At 44.6% G+C, this 6,340-nt stretch overlaps 1 protein-coding gene across 1 annotated transcript in view; it reads left to right on the top strand.

Moving 5' to 3' along the window:
* Positions 1 to 1,955: 1,955 nt before the first annotated feature.
* Positions 1,956 to 6,340, top strand: part of Styk1 (serine/threonine/tyrosine kinase 1) — a 35,343-nt gene continuing 30,958 nt past the window's right edge. Inside the window, exon 1 of the mRNA XM_060384301.1 lies at positions 1,956 to 2,192. The gene's annotated coding sequence lies outside the window, so the exon portion shown is untranslated. The remainder of the gene's footprint in view (positions 2,193 to 6,340) is intronic.

Here is a 6,340-nt window from a genome sequence, read left to right as displayed (position 1 = left end):
TAGGATCATGCGACACTCCATATCCTCAGCCCTAAACAAGAAGACATAAACACATTTTATTTCTGCTGATTTAATCTTGCAGTCAATTAAAGGCTGTTTTGCGTAACCAAAACTTAATGGCTTTTATGGCTTTATGAGGCAGGAGAGGAGAGATAACCAAATGTACTGCCCTTTTTGGTGTTGGGCCAGGAAGGCACAGCAATGTATAATTACTGTCCCCTATTTAAACTTAAGCCTCAGGACCATATGAGAGCCCCAAGCTGCTCATCTGGTTCATTTTCAGCTAAACAGTACAAGCATTTTGAGTAATGCTTGCCAAAATGTCTGTCTTGAAAGCATTAAGTGGCCTCCTTGAGAACCTGCCCTTTCCCATTCCCTAACTCACGGCTCACCCAGCAACACTCTCCCCAAAGAAAACTAGGGCTGAGAGGGTAGTTCAGCAGTAAAGCAATTCCTAGTATATCTGAGGTGCTGGGTTTGACCGATAGCACTGAAACTGCCTAGCTAGCTGTGATGGTGGAAGAGAGGGTTATGGAGTAAGCTGCCTTTGTGGAAGGTCCTCAGTGCTGAGAAAGCCCAGAGTTGGACGCTACCCTAGCAGCAATGTTCTACTGTGGACAATGACCACAGCGGGCAAGAGTTTGGACCAAACCAATGAGCGTGAGAGATGTCTTAGGTGTTGGAAAAGCAAGGAAACCTATCTTTTCTAAGATTCCCCAGAAAGGAATACATACAAGCCAGTCATCTTAGTACAAGGAGACCTTTGCTGAACTTCTGGCATTTAGAGCTACAGGATATGTCTGTGTTAGCCAAGCAACTGCATTTGCGTACGTAATTTGTTAAGTTAGCAATAGGAAACTAGCATACAACATGAGCTAACACAGAATATAAAGCTGATGTAACTCATATATGGGTGTTTACTCACAGCCAACACTCTCTGGGCTACACCATGCCAATGCTAACACGAGGTGACACCAAGAGCAACAGCTGATATTTTTCCCCCTTCCTTTAGCTGATTGTATAATGCCTGCTATATATATTTTTTTCTTTTCTTACAAAACTTTCCTTCCATGTCCCCAGGAATCCTCAGTGTGGTAAGGGACCTCATAAACCACCAGCCTAAACTGTGCTCCTACCTGGGTCCCGAGGTTTCCCTTGCCTGGCTTAAATTAAATTTCTCTGACGCCCACTGCTCTTCAGTACCTGGGGAGTCCTGCTGACGGTGGAAGACCCCACTGCAGCGATTCCAGGTCTGACCACAGCTCCCTCATAGTTTCTCTGGCGACCTCTTCTTCGCAGGGAAGCTTTCAGGTAAAGCTTGGGGCATGGCTGCCTCTCTTGGGGTCTCTGTGCTTTGACATAAAGTAAGAAAAATCGTTTGCCTCACTTTATGTCAAATGTCTTTGAAATAGTGTCAAAGCAGTGTGCCCCAGGACTGACCTTTTTGTTTTGTTTTGAGGTTTTAAAAACGCGTTGATGAAATAACTCTACCAGAGGAATTTTAATCCCCCCCCACACACGCACTAAGGTTCAATTGCACATCAAGAGGGCTTAGACAAAGGAGTGTCTCCATTTCCCCACACTTCCCCAGGACGAAGGAAGGTCTAGAACATAACGAATTTCTAAAACTTCACACTAAGTATATGATGACCTATTTCTAGGACTTCGTTTTGCATTTATTACTCTTGGGTTTCGTCTTGCCGTGGCGGTGGTCCGTATTGTCTTGTAACACCTGGCAAAGTCTCTGGGTACGGTACTGTGTCTGGGTCTTCTCCACAATTTCAATTTCCCGGGGAAACGGCTGATACAGGGTCTGCCAATGGGTGGCGCTGTTGGCCTTCATCAGGATTCCGTGTTTCCCTGGACTGACTTGTCTTTTGCACTGTTCATCCTGCAATCGAAAATGAGCGCGTCGCTCGGCAACAAGTCCGAGCTGTACAGTTTCGGCCGAGGTTTCCTGCTGGCGGCTGTGTGGTGAGTTCCGGAAACCTCAGCGCCCGCAGACTTCCCTTTGTGGGGGGCCCGCCCAGACTTCATCCTCTTGAGAGCAGCCACGCCCCACTGCGGGGAGGAAGTTGAGCCTGCAAAGGCTTCCCTTGAGGCTAGCACACCTTGCTGTGCCTCACCTGTCCCTTTCAGTCCCCTGACTGGCCAGCTCCATCTGAAATCCGAGTGACCGGAGGAGGGACAAGGTAGCCATCTGGCTTCTAGGGTCAGAGGGAGGAAGAGGTACAGGGTTTGTATCTCATCTGGGGTGGGCTTGAAGTTTGGGGAGAAGGGAGGGGAGGAGGGGAGCTGGTGGTGGAATGGCCAGGCAGGCTGTGTGAGAACCAAGCTAGTTACAAGATGCCTTGATCAGGATGTCTATGGAGCAGGTGGCTTTTGACTTGTGGCTTTTTATGATGCAGAAATCTTCAGTTTGGGCAAAGAGAGATGAAATTCTTGAAGACAGCCAGGACTTAGCGGGTATAGAATGAGGGCACAGAAATTATTTATCCTGGGGCCCATAGCCCCTCAGATGAGAACCTTGAGTTCAGCACGCTCAGCCTCAGATTAGGCATTGCCGTTACAGTTACTGAGCAAGGCTGTGGGTACTTTAAACGAGATAGTATTCATGTTCCAAAATTACATGCTGTCCATTGCTGGGCCAATCGTGTTGTCTGTTATCTTTTTCTTCTTATTTATTTTTTGAAAATCAGTCCCTTAATCTCATTACCGTCTTTTCTCCCCCCTCTCTCTCATTTGTGTCACTTCCTTCTGTAAAGGATCTTTTTCCCATGTGAGTTACATCTGTTTATAAGACCATGCCTTTCTCCCAGCTACTTAGTAAGAGCCGCCAGTGGTTGTAGGAAAGTGGACCTGGATAGACCCTGGACTTTGATAACTGCCTGATTTATGGTCTCGCCTCGGTCAACATCTCCACTCACAGCCACCTAGAGACTGATCCTTTCATGAAGTATCTGTGCCACTTCAAGTTATATTCTCTTTCTCCAGTCCCTTCATTGTTGGCACAGAAGTGTGGGATCAGGGTTTGGGCAACCGAAACTCTAGTTTCAAGCTGTAGAAGTTACAAGTGCAGGTTACAAGTTATGTCTGCAGGACTGTTTCTTCTGAGCGCCGTGGAAAGGATTTATTATGGACTTTGTTCTGGGGTTGGTAGATGTCTGTCTCCGTTTTATGATGCCCTTCCTGCCCACGTTTATCCGCCTGTGTGTTTTCATATTATAAGCACATCAGTCATATTACACTAAGGCTAATCCTGCTTATCTTTGAAAAGATCCTGTACCTAAATAATTTAGGTGTGGGAGGTGCTACAGTGTCAACATATGAATGAGGGGCTCACAACTCAAGCCATAGTCTTTATATGTGTTCAAGCACAGTCCATTATGAGTGTGCTCAAAGACAGTCAGGACATCTTAGGAACTGCTCAGCCCTGCCCTGCTGAATATTCCTCCTACCTTCCCCACCTCTGACTATGGTCTCAACAACGATATGCTCTGAAGTTGTACGGTCCATGATTCTACAGCTGTTTTGCTTCAGCATGAGATCTCACCTGTGCTGTGGCTGCTGTAACCAATGACCACACAGAGTAGGGTGTTTTTTTTTTTTTGTTTTTTTTTTTCTCTTTTCCTGGAGACTTTAAAGGAAAATCAGTTTATTGTAGAGTTTCTAGCACATTTTTGAGTTCATGCCCCTTTTCCACCTTCAAAGCCCACACGGCCTGGGTTCTATTTCTTCAGTCCTTCCACACTGATGTTTTGTTCTCTTCTTGCCTATTTAAGGATCTTCATGACACACCAAACTCACTCTATTTTTTTGGGTAACCTTCCTCTTTCAAAGTTAGTTGATTAATTCCATCTGCAGTGTTAATTCCCATTTGCTATTTTAATACTAATAGAAACAACATATTAATAGGTCCCAGAGATTTAGGGCATGGTCATCGTGGGAAGAGGGAAGCACTTTTCTCGTTCCTGTATTGAATCTTTTTCTGATTCTTTCCTGAATTTATTATTGTCTCCTCCATCTTCCTCCTTTTAGAGCCTAGTCACTATAGTCTCGGAATTTTTTTAATAGATTTTTGTCTGATTAATTTTCATATTATGTTTGTGTCTGTGTATGTAACTAATGTACCCAGACATGAACATAATACACACACACAGACACATACATCATAATGGGGGTATGTGTACATGAGCAGCCAAGAGGCATTGGATCCTCCAGAGATGGAGTTACAGGCAGCAGTGGGCTACTGGAGCCCGATGCTGGGACTTGAACTTGAGTTCTCTCCAAAAGCGGTGATGCTCTCTTAACCACTGAATCATCTCTCCAGCCCATCTTAGCCCTCTTTTGGTTTCCAGTTTTCAAAAGGTTTTTGGTTGTCTAACCTGACCTTGAACTGACTCTATAACCCAGTCAGGCCTTGCACGTTTTATTTTCCTGCCTTAACTTCCAGAGTAACTGTTAGTATCCAGTCTTTACTAAGAGATCAGTGTTTTGCTTGCTTTGTATAGCAAGGAAGTTTAGGTCCCTTTTATGGAGAAAAACATCAGCTTGCCCGAAGATAGAATTAAAAAAAAAAGTGTGTTCACTGGGCAGCAACTGGATACCGTGATACTTTCTCTACAACACTGTTAAAAGAAGCTCGTTGGGATAGTGAAATGGCTCAGTAGGTAAGACACCTGTCACTCAGCCTGACAATCTGAGGTGAACTCCCAAGCCCACCTAAAGGTGGAAGGAGAGAACCAAGTCTCAGATGTTGTCCTCTGACCTCCACACAATGAGCTGTGGCATGTGCATGTACATGAACACAGGCACATGCACATGAACACACACACACACACACACACACACACAGATTATAAATAAAACAAAATAAAGGAAAAACACATTCCTATCATGGTTGTCATTGCAGTTTGACTCCATATGCTCAATCAATTTCTGTAGTGAATGTCTAATAAGAATTACACTTGCAGACCCCGAGATACTTTCATGGACAGATTTACGTGTTCAGCACGTCTCTGTTGCAGGGGCATAGCAAATGAAAAGGATTACCACGGCACCTTCATCCTTGTGCTCATGAAGTTTCATCTGTTCCTCCAGCCTGTCACTTCAGTGCTCTCCTCAGCAGTGCGATTTTAGTCAGTCTGCGTTGCTACGTGCTCTCTGTGTCTACAACTGTCTGTGTCAGTGCAGGACCTGGAGGGTCTGTGACGTCCTGAAGGAAAGAAGTGGCTGTCTGGTGGGAGTGAACAGGTGATAATAGGAAACTCAGCATTAGGGGCGGTGTTAAGTGACGTGGATGCTGAATGCTCTCTGTTAGTTAGATCATGCTCTGGACAGTTCCCAAATGGTGAAAATGAGAGAAGGAATGAATTCCCCTAAGGGAAAGCTGCCAGGTGCTGAGAGTGTTAAAAGTCCTGTCTTGAGTCCAGGTCCCAAATTTTATTTTCTTTTGTTTATTATTGTTGTTGTTGTTGGGATTTGTTCTTACTGTTGTTACTGGCTTGTTTTTTGTTGTTTGTTTTGTCTTTTGTTTGTTTGTTTGAGAGAAGGTGGCACATATTTCTGGCTGTTTTTAAACTTACTGCATAGCCGAAGATGACCTTGAAATTCTGGTCCTCCTTCCTCTACCTCCCAAGTGCTATAATGTAACCGTGAGCCTCCATGCCTGACTCTGAGATTTCTTTTAAGTGCCATCCCTCTATCTGTGACCAGGGAACTTAGCTCTCTGCCTTTGATTGTGTTGTTATCCTTTTTCTTCATAGACATATAAATGGGGAAATGGCTAGGGAGACTTCCATTTTTAAAGACTGGAACCTTTTTATTCTTGAGCTTCTAAGCATTTCTATGCGTTATCTACCTAGAATAATAATGAGAGGTTGGGTTAGTGTGTGGTTTTGGACAGTTACATTGGATAATGAAAGGAATTGGAAGAAATCATGGCCTTATGTCTGTTCCTTCATTTGAATCCTCTTTCCTGGATGTTCCTATATGCTTACCAACTCAACGCAGGTGGCTTTCTATGGTAGTTCTTTCCAGTACTCCAACTGAGCATGCTGACTAGAAACTCAACCAGAAGCAAATTAGGAGAAGGATTTGTTAGGTTCATGATTTGAGGGTGAATCTACCAAGGTGGGGTGCAACATGGCAGTGGGAGCAACTTGTGGTCCTGATAGCAGAAGAGGAAGGATTTTCACTAAAACTCCTACATTAGGAACCAAAAGAGGGAATGCAGCTACTCCCATCTGTCTCACGTAGCTCAGGCTGGCTTTGAACCCACGATGTAGCTCAGGCAGTCCTTGAATTCCTCGATGCTGGGATTACAGGCTGTGCCATGATA

This window comes from Meriones unguiculatus, chromosome 5 (assembly GCF_030254825.1).
Source record: "Meriones unguiculatus strain TT.TT164.6M chromosome 5, Bangor_MerUng_6.1, whole genome shotgun sequence".
NCBI classification, from domain to species: domain Eukaryota; kingdom Metazoa; phylum Chordata; class Mammalia; order Rodentia; family Muridae; genus Meriones; species Meriones unguiculatus.
This window is presented reverse-complemented; position numbering and strand designations above follow the sequence as displayed.